The sequence below is a fragment of the Anguilla rostrata genome, chromosome 2, assembly GCF_018555375.3.
Source record: "Anguilla rostrata isolate EN2019 chromosome 2, ASM1855537v3, whole genome shotgun sequence".
Taxonomy (NCBI): domain Eukaryota; kingdom Metazoa; phylum Chordata; class Actinopteri; order Anguilliformes; family Anguillidae; genus Anguilla; species Anguilla rostrata.
Window position 1 is genome coordinate 2,949,382 of NC_057934.1, and position 15,391 is coordinate 2,964,772.

A 15,391-nucleotide genomic window follows, 5' to 3' on the forward strand; every position below is an offset into this window, starting at 1 on the left:
TGTGGTAACCGCTTCTGAGTGGTGATAGAGGCTTCCAGACGTTTTCATTTCATTCACGTATCTGCTTTACTGGGGGGCATTACTACATCGCTGTCCTGTCTATCTTATCCTAATGGTAGTGTTAAGCCTCAACGACTCCTCCTTATTCCTAGATTGTGAAAGTCTATTTCATGAAGTCACACAAATAACCACTCATGTGAGCAAATGAAAACCCTCGGTAATACCTCTTTAATGGAGTGTCATATTCTGTGACTATGGTGCCAGTGATGATGAGGTTTTGTTGAGACAACTACATAGTTACAAAAGTTTGTAACGTCCACGTTTGTAACGTCCGTGCGCGCGCGCGCGCGCACACACACACTCAGGCTGGACTGAGGCCGTCACGGGGCGCGTGATGACACAAGGGCGTCTCCTCGGTCGCGCCTGATGTGGATATTACAGTCTAGAAAAGGGAGACTCCCCGCTTTCTGTCGCGGGCTGTTACTCCACGTCACTCACGTGTGGCGTCAACCCTGTATCAAAAGCCGTGAAGGGGAGGAGGGAGAGAGAGAGAGAGCCACGTTTGTTGCCGTTAAATCGTTGGGCACGATCTTGGGAGAGATTGTAGGATAAACGCATTTCTCCAGCGTGCAAGACTGAGTGTGTTGACTGAGTCCTGCTCAAAGCGGACGAGGGTCAGTGACTGAGCTCGGAGGAGACGACCGACTCAAAACCACCTCCACCTGTAAATGTATCAGTTTTGAACTCTGAACTTCGAACCTCATTTAATGAAACATTTTAAACATAAAAGTGCTCATTAATGGGCAGGTCACGAAAGGAATGACACTTAAATTTAGGGAATGAGGCTGGCATTATAGGAGAAAGACAGATTTGCGAAGGGGTGATTCATTTAACAAAATATGATATATCGAATGTTAGGGAAATGTTAGTGCTGGAATTTCAAAATTTTTGCCCCTTTAAAATAATCACACAATACAAGAGAAAACCATCTGGCTGATAGGTATGGAAGTACGGTTCACTTTACTGTTTACCGTTTTGTGGAAATACCTCTTTATTGCCTGGACATGAAGTGTAAAAAAGTCCAAATCTGAATATGTCTTTTTAAATCTTTAAGGGCATAATTAATACACTATTTTTGTGTGTATTTGAATTTGAACAGTGTCGTGGGTAGCTTATAATTGTTCATTCCATTGGTAATTGTTCTACAAGAAAGAATATTTGCTGTGAATCTGCCACATCAACAGAACACAAAAAAATTTTGCAAAGAAAAGTGCTGAAATATTGTCTCCAGTGTAACGTGTGAGAGTGACAGGACAACATAATACTTTTTTTTATTTTTTTTTTAGGATACACATAATTTATTTCCATTTTTGCCTGGTTGGGTTCAAGTTTATTTTTGCAGAGGAGACAGACGCATATTCGAGCGAACGATAAGGACAGTAATTGGGTGAAATGAGAAAGGAGAACTGCTAATTCTGTGGCCTCCCTCGGTGCGTGTGGACAGCTTCTCTTCGCCCCGGCTTTTGGCCAGTAGTTATTATATCGCAGTTAGAGCCGGTGCTGTCGGTGTCGACAAAGTCAGTTTGGTGTCTTAAAAGTGGCAGAACTGCAAAAGGATGCTCGGGACAATTTGCTTTTGCAAACGGCTGTGCTTGTTCACGACAAATTGGCCTTGCAAACAGTTTCCATTGCCTGTGAGAAACTGTGGAACTGAGGAAATTGCGATCAAATATCAAACTGCTTCATCATAAGCATAGCATAAGCACTACATTACATTACATTGCAGGCATTTAGCAGACGCTCTCATCTAGAGCACCTTGCACAACTTTTTACATAGCATTTACATTGTATCAATTTATACAGCAGGATATATACTAAGGCAATGCAGGTTAAGTACCTTGCCCAAGGGTACAACAGCTGTGTCGTACTTGGGAATCGAACCCGTGACCTTTACAAGACCAGTTCCTTGCCAGTTTCTAAACACTTCACCACATAGCGCTGATACAGACTCAACTGAAAAAATCAGAGCTGACTGTTTCATCATTTGAGCTATAACTCTCAATATGATAAAACGTATTTTGCATTAATATCATAAACAGCAAGAGCAACAACAACAACAAAAAAATATGCACTGTTTGCAAGAAGAAAAAAAAGAAGCTTTTTAATTGGATTACTTGATGGCATATTAACATTCTGTGAATTTGTTTTGGGTTAATTAGGGGGTATTGCAGCTGCGCGCAGTTAATTTGTATTCACTTGGGAGATCATTAGCACCTCTCACAGGCAGGGATAGGAATGTGTGCGTGTAAAGGTGGAGCGATCTCTTAAGAGGAAAACGCAAAACTGCAGGGTGTGCATCGGCACCGTGCGGTACTGCAGCCTACAGTCACGAGGGTGTACGGAGAAGGCACGTTCTTCTTTAAATTGGTACCACACAGTGATCTAAGTGTCACTGCGTTGGGCTTCATTGTGCATGTGATAGAAACGTACGTTTAGCCGTCTGCCGACATGTGTGCGTCCCCTCCCCCCCCCCCCCCCCACCCTCGCGCCGTCAGCGCCGTGTGTTTTGTAGCACCTGCCGCAGCGTGAGCGCGCGCGCGCGCGTTGGCCGGAATGATGAATGAAAATGGGCCACAAAAGCGAAACTGCTACACTCCATGGACCGGCGGAGAACTGCACTCGTTCAGACAAATGGAACGTCGTAGAATACTCTGGTGGCTACCGTTCTTCCAAAATCACCAGGTGTCCAGTAATCATTTTTTTCTAAATTAGTGAGCATCCTACCAAAAAAAAACAAAAAAACAGGAGGACACTACCATGACAATGATTTCATAATCATCAAGATTAAATGAAATCACTGAGGACTCATTCGTCATTTACAGAAGTCTAAATATTCGTCATCTGTTTCAGATCCATGACACAGACCAGCTGAAAACATGGCGTAGCACCTCAGCACACCTCTGTTTAGCACGGAATTATTCAAAGCTTCGTTTCCACCATCAGGTGCTGTAAACTGTGTCTCGTTAAGGAAGAAGAAGAAAAAAAAAGCTGAAGAGCGATCACATACCACAGTCACAGACCACAGTGGTAACTAGACAATGTCATTTATTATGAGGGCCATTATGGACGGTCCCACCTGAGTGTGTGTGTCTTTAGCTCCCTCTAGTGACTGTTCCAGATCCTTCACCTGAATACTTTGAGACATCACAGCAAGCAGTGGAATGCTTTCATTGAAATCAGATCCTCATTTAACAGCAGGACAGCTTACGAGGCACATGTCAGTTACAGGTATTTACGCATACCTTTACCTCTTGTAGAAATGTTGAACTGGAAAAGTAAATTCATCATAAATCTAAGATCTCATATTTAATAAGCTTAATACGATGAAGCTTCTAAGCAACCTCTTGATAATTGGGGTTCAATTTTGTCTGCAACACGGGCCACAACTATTATGTGCTTGATTATGGCTTATTTAAATGTGGCCAAGGAACATTATGATGGAAAGCAGGGCATTTAGCAGTAGCAACCCCCCCCCCCCCCCTCACAAACACACACACACACAATAAATAATAAGGATGATTTTGGAGCAGGTGGAGCACTGTCTGGAAACTGGGGCTGTATAATATTGCGCTCTCTGTTTATCCGAAACACCCGTGACCCTCAACCTTCACTCTTGCCTCTCCCACACTGCCCTGGGTAAACAGGCCCCCCTTGCCCCCCCCCCCCCCAAGTAATTACACTGAATAAATTAGTAACAGGGAAGCTAAATGGAATCTAAATGTCTGCACTTGCTTGCTTGTGTTTAACAAATGAGTGAAATTATGATGGCAATGCACTTTGTGTGCGTGCGCTTGTGCATGTTCATATGTATGCATTATGTATATGCAACGGGGAGGAGGAGCCATTAATGTTTTATTAGATTTAAAAACAGTCATGGCTAATAAGTATGCTGGCTATACTACTGAAGAAGTACTATCCTGATGACACGCAATACATTTTAGACACACACCTGGCTTTCCCTTGATCCTTTAACATCCTTTGACTGGCCAGTTCAGAGTAAATATGGATTTGTTAAAAGAAAAAAATTTCAGTCTTTTGCAAATGGATATTGTAGGATCTTACCACTCAGCCTTGCTGACCTTGATATGAAGATGCACTAATGCATTGCTTACTGTCTGTAATGGCAAAGGATTAGACTCAATAGAAAATAGAGCAGGGTGGGTGTGGTGAACAGTTACACTTTATTAAATTGTCAACAAAAAAAAAAGAGTATTCCCTCCATGTTTGTCTACAAGCTGGCTTTGTGCTTTATTTTTATTTATTTATTTTAATGCCCCCCTCCTTTCCCCGCCCCCCCCCCCCCCCAAATCTATAAATACCCTCTCCTCAGTGATGGCTGTCAGTGGCGGTAACCTTGGCTTCTCCTGCGCTGAGCTGATTTATAGCGAGGGCAGCTCGCTCTGACCTTGCACTTGGTCTTAAGCAGTATAAATAATGGCGGGTCATCAGCGCTGAGGGTGTAGGAGATCGCGGGGAAGGGCGGGGAGGGGCAGCTGTTGCTCCAGCGTTGGATACAGCCTGCCTCTCTCTCTCTCTTTTTCTCTCTCTGTCTCTCTTTCTCCTTCTTTCTCTCTCCCTCTCTCTCTCCTGTCCTCTCTCCCTCTCCCTCTCTTTCTTACACACACACATTCTCTCTCGCCTTCTCTATCTCTCTCACACACATTTTTTCTCAATTTCTCTCTCTCTCTCACTCTCTCTCAAACACACACTATCCCTCTCCTTCTCCCTCTCCCCCCTCTCTCTCTTTCTCACACACAGACAAACTCTCTCTCTTTCTCTCCATCTCTCTCTCTCCCACAATCTCTCCTCTCCCGCTCTCCTCCATCAAACGGACATCATGTCGCTTTGAAACGTTCTGGGTCCTCTAAGAGAGTGTTAGGGAGTGTAAATACTCTGGGAGCAGACACTGGTCACCGACGTTAGCTTTAATTTCATGCCTAATTTCTCCCCGCACTTGAAAATAAATAAATAAGTAGAATTGATTGTCTGGCACAGTCCACCATGTGGCTGTCAAAGACAGTCCAGTCTCGACCACACACCGGACATAAATGTACTCACACATAATGTGTGCAGTCATACACATGCATGCACACACATACACACATTCAGACATAGAAACACAAATTAAGATGATGACGAAGATGATGATGATTATTAGGATTATTATTAGTAGTAGTATTATTGTTGTTGTTGTTGTTGTTATAATTAAACCATTAAAATGTGTGTGTCAATGCAGACAGCACCTCTAGAGGGCGTATTTTAGGGCGTGGCCGTAGATGTTAGCCGACCCAGACTGCTTAGCGCCGCTGTTGCCTTTGCCCTGCCCCTTCCCCCCCCCCCGCCGCCGAAGCACTGGAGAGTCGGGGATAATGACCTTGTCCACGGATCGATCGCTGAAGATCCATGTACTGTAATTCTTATATCATTCAACGCTTTGCAATAAACTCCGGCAATTTTTTAGCCCTCCGTCCGGCTGACAACTTAATGATGTGGTTCACAGCTGTGCAGCCGTTGTCGGCTAAAGCTATGTGGAGTTTTTTTTTTTGTTTGTTTTTTTCTTCCTCTTTTATTTCTTTTTCTTTCAGAGGTCAATTGCTTTTTTCCCCAATGCAAGCTCGGCCATGAAATAGCAGAGGAAACAAGGATACAGATTATCTTCTGAGGCTCTGGCATCATCATTTTTTCCTGCTCAATTGTTTGCCTTGCCAGACTGAAGTGCCGCATAAATTTAACAGATATGCTGCTGTTTTGAGTTTATTCAGTTAGCACATTTTTGTGTAAGAAAAAAACTTAATAAATGAAATGTATTATTAGTATTATTATACTAATCATAATAACAACAACAATACTAGTAAGTATAATAATAATAATTAATATGTATTATTATTATTATTATTATTATTATCATTATCATTGTTGTTGTTATTCATTTAGAACATGAAAAATGGAGTATTCACTAGATTATCACAACATGCTATTTCTCTAAGCATAAAAAAATATTTTTTTTATGTCTCTCTTGTTCATTTGCATTAAAAGTACAGTTTCTCCATATGAACAAGACATTTAATTGTCTCATACTTACACATCGATAATGGACAAAGAAATATGAGCTGGTTTTAGTGTCTAAACCTTCATAACTGGAGGACTTTATAACGGTGTCAACCTGACAAAACAATCCCCTCTAGGAGAAAAGGGCTAAGACGGATAGCACCTATTCAGTTCAGCACCGTCTCTTAATATCTTCCTGCTGGTGTCTCGAACCCCAGACCACGTACAGTGCCTCAGTATGCACAGAAAAGAGGGAAAGCCACACAGTGTATAAGAGTTCGTACAGGATGCACTGTTTGTGTTTTGTCTTCAGCGACCTGTAGCCTCGGTGTGTCAGTGTAACTCATGTTTGCGGGCAGGACAATAAAACAAAGGTTTTCACTTTGATAACACATATAAGTAATCGAAAATACTGGCTACTCCACACCTCCCCCCATACATTTCACAAACAGAACTAAATAAATATTTATGTAGTAAGTTCTGTCCAATGGATACCTAAATCATTGAATTTTTTTAATGAATTATTTAAAAAAAAATCATTTTGAATCATCACAACATCAACAGAATTATAAAACATTAAAATTCAATTAATTTAAATAAAAAAAATAAAAAGAAATCTCTATGGGGTGGAGCCTACTTCCTACTGAGAATTCTTTGTGCTTAATTTCCCATTGATTGTGCATCAGGACACCTCTAGTGGGGATGTTCAGTCCAGGAGTTAAAGGTTGCACTGCAGGGTCGCGGTCAGCTCAAGTTTCACACAATCAGGGCCAGAGAAATCAAAAGATGTGCCCTTCCCTCAGACACTTGCTCCGAGTCACGCTAGTTTGTCAGATTAAGCCGATGTGTCTCTGCTGTGTGCCCCTCTTAGAAGAAAAAACGATTGCCACACGCAGACCTGGCAAGAAGGTTCAAAGGACTATGTCGGGGCTGTCAGCGAAAGGATTTGTCGCTAACAATCTCCAGGCCTATACGAGGTATCTAGGCATAGAATTTACTTTGGGATAGAATGGATTTATTTTAAAGAATTTGAATTAAAACAGGAGATCATATATGTAACACGAGGCCTGACGATGAAAAATTATACCCCAGATTTGATATCTAATGTAAACCAGGTTAGCTGGTTAGCCTTTTCTCTAAAGTGGCTGTTTCCGGAACGTATGACTGTTAATGGTGGTCCAGCACGTGCTGTCTCTAAGGTCGTCCAGCGGTTACTGCACGTCGCATTGCGATGCTGCAACACCGGAGGTTCATTTCAATCTCGTAGCACAACGAACAGAACGAAACGCTGTCAGTCCCTTAACTACCGAACAGATGGCTTTATATGACTTTTATGTGTGAGGATGATGCACATGGCTTCTAAATGTAAAGGGGGAGCCGAGCCAAGGTAGTTCTGGATTTAGGTGCTACACGGTGACACGGTCCTCTGGTGATCGCAGTCCTTTGACTTGCGTCTTTTACGCGTACGACTGTTTAGCTCCCCTTCGTAAGGGGCCGTCTCCGCGCCCGTTGGAAGCGTCGTTGTAATGCGGCGCTTTGTGTCCCATCTGTTTATTTGGCAGTGGAATGCGCCGCGTTCATCACTGCTGGCGCAATTTGTCCGTCCTCCATCAATCCTTAAGTTGCGCGGCTAACAGCTGCAAGACGCATTCGCGACCGCTTCCTGCAGAACGGACATAAAGACTGAGGGAGACGGCGAAGACGTTGCCTTTGGGTCTTCGGATACAATTAGTGCGGCTTGTGTGCTTTGACGAGTTTCTTCTCCGCCCCCCCCCCCTCTTTCTCACTCTCTCTCCTTCTCCTTTTCTTTATCGCCCTCTCTCTCTTTCCCCCTCCCTCTTTTTTGCTCACTCTCTCCCTCCCTCCCTCCCTCCCTCCCTCTATCTCTCTCTCTTTTTCTCAGTTTGTCTTGTTCACACCATTTCTCTCCCCCCCTCTCTCGTGCTCTTCTCTCTCTCCCTCTATGTCTCTCTTTTCTTGCTCTTGTTCTCACCCTTTCTCCCCCCCCTCTCTCATGCTCTCTCCCTCCCTCTCTTTCTCTCTCTCTCCCTCCCTCCTCTCTCTCCCTCCCTCTCTCTCTCTCCGTTCTGCCTTAATTGGAAGCCGGAGAGACCAGTCGAAATCGCATTAGCAGAGGTCCTGCCAGGAAAAGACATCAATCTTTTTTTATTACAGTGTAATGGGCCTGCTTGGGAGCCGAGATTCGATTTGTCACCAGCCTCGTTCGCTGATAACGGGCATTTGTCATCACTTTCCCTCCGTGTTAATGTTATCATCTCGGGCTGACAGCTGGCTCCATCGAGGGAGTGCCGGCGACAGAGCACATCCGTCAACATAATATTTCCGCGGCCAAGGGGACCGGTACCGCAATAAGCGCACATTAAAGCACTTATGAGCGGAAAATCTGTTGTCATTAATTAAAATGTTAGTGCGTGCGGCGGGTCTGTTTGGTGCGAAAGCAATGTGCATGATAGTGTGTTTGCTGGTGGGGGCGTAATGGTCTTTGTTTCTCTTCTTCTTCTGTTTTTTATTTATTTTATTTTTTTAGTCAAACTAAGCTACTCTTGGGCACAGGAAAAACATTATATACATGTAGTGTGCCATGCATCATGCCGGAAAGCCTGATTAACACGAGAGACAGCAAAACAAAGGCCGATAAAGACCCAAATAACATTTCTCATAAAGCCATTAATGTTTCATGAATGGACTGAAGTCATTTTTTTTTCATCCTGGAAACCTTTATGCTTAATTTAGAGGTGAAAGCGATTGAATACGACCGTGTACTGTGTTTTCTATTGTTCTCCGCGTACAGGTTCACGTGGGGAAAAAAAGTAGGCTAACCTTTATACCGAGCAGGAGAGATGAACCAGTGGCTGAAATGGACCGATATACTGCAGCCATCAGGCGCAAAAACACTTGTCCTGTTAGCAACATCATCAAATAAGGACCACGGGCTTCGGAAGGGTGACCGTAATCCATTTTTTAAAATCAATTTTTATTTAATATAGCACTTTTTTGTCACAGAACGCACTGCATGGAGTCAATGCGAGTTCTGTGTGACAAGACAAGAAGTGGGTAGAAAAAGAAGGCAGATAATATTTTACCAACAGAGAATTAGCCACCCGGAGTGATATTACTAGAGAAAATATCCCATGTTAAAACTATGCTGGTCTTTAGACAGATGTCTTGGGGAAACACAATTCAATGTTGCATATAGTAAGGTACTTTGTATAGAATCGAGGGATGATACAAACAATCACAAAAAGACCATGTTATAGAGGTTAAGGAAAGTATTTTGGTCCCACTTCTATTTGGTCCCTTCTTTTGATAAATCAGGGATTAAAGATAATTGAAAGAAAGCTAACACAGACACAGTTTACTGGACAGCAGTGGGATGAGTTCCACTGCAATGCCAACAATGGGCAAGATGGTGAAAATAGCAATAAAAAATGACCTTGACCTTGTTGGTCCTAGTGGAAAATTCTTGACCATAGTGGCATTGAAACAATTAACGTGTTATCCCTCAAACGGAGTGACAAGGGTGATTGTTCAACTTTTAGACCATGCTATATGGCAGTGGCTCCTAACCTGAGGTTCAGGACACCCCTTGGAGGGGTTTCTAAGATGTTCTGGTCAAAAATGTCAAGTATAAGGAGATAAACTTGTGTACCAAATGTCACAACTCCTGGACAAACAGCACAGAGGTGCTGAGGGGGGAAATTATGAACAATGTTAAGATGCCAGCCACAAATTGAAATGGCTGCCATTTTGTCATCTTTGATGCAACCAACTTCTAACTTGGTGGAATGCTAATTAGGTACAGTAAGGATGAATATTCAGAATTTCAGACTGCAGAGGCTTTCAGACTTCAGTTGACAGTAGATTAAAATTTATCGACAAAATGTAATAAATATTGATTTATTTTTTGCCCACATGCAAATTTTTTTCCCCAGAAACTATGTTCAGACACATTCACTGACGACACATACCAAATCTGGCATCATTCGGACTTACGGTTCATAAGAAGTTGCCTTTTGAAAATATTTTTTAAAATTCAAAATGGCAGCCAAACATTATAGGCTGAGCTTATGGGTTCAAGAGGCAAAGCATGTCAATCATGGGAAGGTGTACCAAGTTTAAAAATTCTAGGATGAACAGGATGGTGGGGCTGAGGGCTCGACTGCTGAAGCAGGCTAAGTCAGCTCCAGGGCGGCTGTGCTGGAAGTGGTTTAGTTTGCCTCTCATAGATCCAGGATGAGGTGAATGCAGAACTGAATGTGATGTATCACCCACATACGAGGAGAGGAGAATGTGGGAGAGGACCATGTAAAAGTGTATAAACAGGGAGTCGGTTCGTTAAATAAATGAATGGGATCATTAATAGCAACTGTGGGGGACGCCGGACAACATTGTTTATTTGTGAGCCGAGAAAGTCCGGCAAGGAGGGGGATGTACATTTTATATATCAGCTTCGGTTATGTCCAACGAGAAAGATGACCTTGAGAGGGAGATTTTTTTTCTTGTTTTGTTTAGAAAAGCTGTTTTTGATGCCAAGGAAGAGCCTTTTTGCCAATTGGCTCTCACACTTGCACCTCAGTCCACAGCAAAAATGTTTGAGTCGACACATTTACTCACACCAGAATGCCAAAATTATGTAAGTAACTTCACTTTACTTTCAACGGAGAAAGCTTGTCAAGCGTATTTAGCAATTTAGCAATTTTTTTGAGTGATGAGGTAAAGGGGGTTTTTATGTAACGTGCCAGATTTAGCCTTGGCTTATTTTCATCCGCTGTTAATCGATCAACAGAAGCACTGGGAGCACCCAGCTGCACCAAGGACATTTGGCCATTTGGCAAACCGAAAACGGCGTGGTTTTAAAATACATCTCTTACTCCTGCGGTTTCTTCCTGAGTTTTTTACGGAAGAAAACGAAGACGTACTCGGCAGACACCCACGCAAAAAAAAAGAAAGAAAAAGAAAAAGAAAACTGCTCTTGCGCTGGTTAAAGTTGAAGCCTGTCGACCCGAGACGTTCAATAACTCCTCCCACAATCAGCAAGCCCCTGGTTCATCACATTAGGAATTTATCGTCCGTTTGTTAGAATACTCTCCCTCCCTGTGTGTAGTCTTACCTCAGAACTTCAAAAACTATGTGCCCATTAAGGCTACCCCCCCCCCCCCCCCCCCCCGAAAAAGCAGCTTCCTCCCCCTTCGCTCAAGTTGAGTGGGCGCCAGGTCGAGGGGATGATAAATACACTCGGGCATTTCATTGTGCGAGATGACCGTTCATGTCCGTGAAACAATATGCCATCAATGAGCAGGTCCCATAACCTCGGCAATATATTTAATACTTGAACTTCCAGCCGGGGCTTCATCATTTTAATCCTACGGTCAATCATAGGACACTGGGACATTGTAGGTATAGTGTGGCAAAGGGCTGGCCAACCCTGTTCCTGGAGATCTACCATCCCGTAGGTTTTCGCTCCAGCCCTAACAAAGCACACCTCGTTCAACAGCTGGAGATGATGTTGACCTGCTAAGTAGTAGCATCAAGTGTGCAAATTAGTGTTTGAAATGAAAACCTACAGTAGATCTCCAGGAACAGGGATGGGCAGCCCTGCTCTAGCTGTTGAATGATGCGTGCTTTGTTAGGGTTGTAGTGAAAACCTTCAGGATGGTAGATCTCCAGGAGCAGGGTTGGGTAGCCCTGCTCCAGCTGTTGAGTGAGGTTGGCTTTATTAGGTTCGTAGTGAACACCTACAGGATGGTAGATCTCCAGGAACAGGCTTGGGCAGCCCTGGTTTAGAAGCTGGACCAGTCATTCCTTTGTAAAAACACAGCCATGACACCATGATAGTCTTATATGTTAACACCAGGGAAAGTGCAACGTGGTTGGGTGACACGCCCAAAAGCGGATCTGCAATGGCTGCTGCTTAGGTAGGCAGCCTCACCTGCTGACTGCCTGTGACCTGCTGACAAACAGCCATTCCCTGAAGAACAGCAATTCGCTGTGAAATATTCCCTCCCATCAGCGCGCTGGCCTAATTAGCAGATACTCCACAGACCAAGGGCTACACTCAACCCAGATTACAAAACAGGGCCTCAGAGGACGACGGTGTGCTGTAAAAAAAACAACAGCCTGAATTATTGGTGTCAGGAGCTGCCTTTCTGACAGTTTAAATTAGTCTTGACCATTTTAGCCTTCACGGGAAGGATTCACTTCAGTTTGAAAACGATAATAACGATTTTTTAAATGAAAAGGCAGTTATACAAGCCTATAAAGTGGGACTGTGTGGAAGAGCCAGCAGAGATGGCTGCTTCTTTATTGTGGCCACTGTACGTTATTCAGGACATTGGAAAGTCCATCCATCTATCCATCCATCCATCCATTATCTATACCCGCTCATCTTGGGCAGGGTCGCAGGGGGCTGCTGGAGCCTATCCCAGCATGCATTGGGAGAGAGGCAGGAGTGCACTGTGGACAGGTTGCCAATCTATCGCAGGGGAAACTTGTCATCCCAACATAAAAATCAAGATGCAGCACGTTGAGCAGGGTTACAAGACTTTCGCCTGTCTAAGAGAAATTCAAGCATTATGGGGGGCATACTTTTGCTAAAATCCTCTGAGCCAGCTACAAGGTTATCTATAAAATACCTGGATATTCATCTTACCAGAACATAATTTTAATGATGCGATAACTGAAAGGCTAAAAACTGAAGATATTCACAGCAAAATATTTTTCCAAATGACCCCATGTCAGCTCATTTCTTGCAATAATACAAGTGTGTAATCTTGTCATCTAGAAATCTTATTTTAAAACACCTTTTTAGAGTTAACGTACTGGACTTGATCTGTAGTTTCCTATTTCCGTTTGTCTTCAGTAACACACAAGCACGCACACCACACATGCACACACACACTCACACACACACACACACATGCACGTGCACACACACACCACTCATGCACACAAAACAAAACTTTGACCTTGAGTTCTGGATGAGAGGACACATTAAACAAGGCAGGCCGATATGATTCACTCTGCAATTCTTCATCTTGTATCAAGAGGCAGGCAGTTGACAACGTTTATCTATCCTCCACTCAGTCTGGGGGGGGGGTGGAGGGAGCGAGGGAGCGGGGTGGGGTGGGGGGTGGGGGGGGTTTGGAAGGAGTGCACAGATGGAGGATACAGCCCAGGGGGTGGAAAACAACACAGTTTACCTACCATCCACCGCACGCAGAGATTTTCTCCATCCCGCCCCGCCGTACCCGACAACTTCCTTTCCCCCAAACTTGCACTTGGAGAGCCCCCCCCCCCCCCCCCACCCCCCCCCCGGAGCAGCACCTCTGAGGCGCAGAGCCAATGACACGTCGGGGCGGCGCGAGCGATTGAAATAAGGATTGAAATGGCTGTTAAGTTAATCGGGGGGGTCGCGCGCGTGTCTGTAAAATGAGTCCGGGGCTCATATCTTTGTAAAGAGGTTTTTGGAGTGAAGAGGGCTGATCTGGGGTCAGTTTTGTGGTTTAGCTCATAATGGGGAAAGGTTAATCTGTGGACTGGGAATACTGATCCCCGATCATCACTGCTACTCTGAAGTGTTTTATATTTAATGTTCCAGACCATTTATTGTCTCCCACAATGATGGGTCATATTTTTTATTTTTTTGTACATCAGTACGAGTAACATAATTACAGGCATTTAGCAGACTGTCTTATCTAGAACTTTTTTTTCACATAGCAGTTACAGTGCATGTATTTATACTACTGGATATATACTCAAGCAATGGGCATTAAGTACTTTGCTCAATCAAAGCTGCAACTTTTGGGTTGTAAAACCTGTTTCTTACCCATTATACTACACTGCTGCCCCAGTTTTTCCAACAATCACTCCTTCCAACAATATTTTATATTTGAATGAGCCCTAAGGTTGATATCTGACCTTATTATAGAAATACATTAAAGACAGTGTCTCAAGAATGCAATCCTTCTTAGAATATTATTCAAAGAAATACAAAAATGTACATTTGTATGCCTTTTAAATACACACATAAAACTGTCATGAGCAGTGTCACATAGACAATTGATGAAATGGCCATTATCAGAGTGTAGTTACATAAGAGCTTGAAAAAGCGTGTCTGACGCATAAAGCTCAGAATTAGTGAAGGGATGCATATGAACCAGTCACGCGGCGTAAAGGCGAACTGTACGCTTTTGTGCGTTGCTAAGGGAGGGCCACCGTGACTGACTAGCGGCATGCAACCCTCCCAAGCTCCTTCGAAGAGCGCTCAGTGCTAATGCTTTCAGCTAACCAGTTTACTCAGAGGCAAAAACACAATGACACGAAGGCATGATGCTGAAGTGAAGTTAACGACAAACAAAACAAAACAAAACAAAACAACAGGAAAAAGCAAAAGAAACCGGGGCTGAATCTTTTGGAACTAACAGCAAGATAATTCCGGATTCTTGGTCTGTCTGACTCGCTATTTTTTTTTTCTTTTTTCCTTCTTTTAAAAAAAAAAAAAAAAAAAACTGAAGTGATATGGCAGAGTCACATTCCACAGCGCTGGGAGAATGTGGTGTGTAATGAGGTTTGAGCAGCCAGGCAGAGGGAAGACACATAGCCCAATTCATTAATTAAGCACTGAACCCGTCCCTCTTGTGAGTTAATGAGGCCGGTCCTGACTGGCACAGGAGTTACTTGGAACATCATTACACCACCTGCACTCACAGGCCCGTCTTTGAGCAGAAGCAGGCGGTTACTTTCCCGCATTTTCATTGAAAAATATACTTTATAATATAAAAATCTTTATAAATTTGTAAATGTAAAAAATAAATAAAAATAAAAATAAAATTCAATATACAAAAAAAAAAAAAAAAAAAAACCTTTTTAGAATCTTCTCCCTGTCCCCTGTCTGACTTCTCAGGGCAAAAGATATAGGGGACAGAGAGTGGTGCAAGCAATCGTCCGCTTGTCTCATAAAAGTTCTTTATTGCAGAGATTTGCTGGCAGAACTTTGCTCGGCACTGTACCCCTGTGAACACAGACTGCCGGTGCTGTCAGTACGCTTCTAACAGGACTGGCCCAAAGGGATTCATAATAGGGGCCTTTACTGCATAGTCGGCACTTATTAATTCTTAAAAAAAACCATTCCCAAGAGCCCCATTGCATTGAAGAAAATCCAAATCTTAGACGCAATAAAACTCCAAATGGAAGAAATCATTAAGACACGTCCAAGCAGGTTAAATCTGTACATATACAGACACGTGAACATTGCATTTGCCTC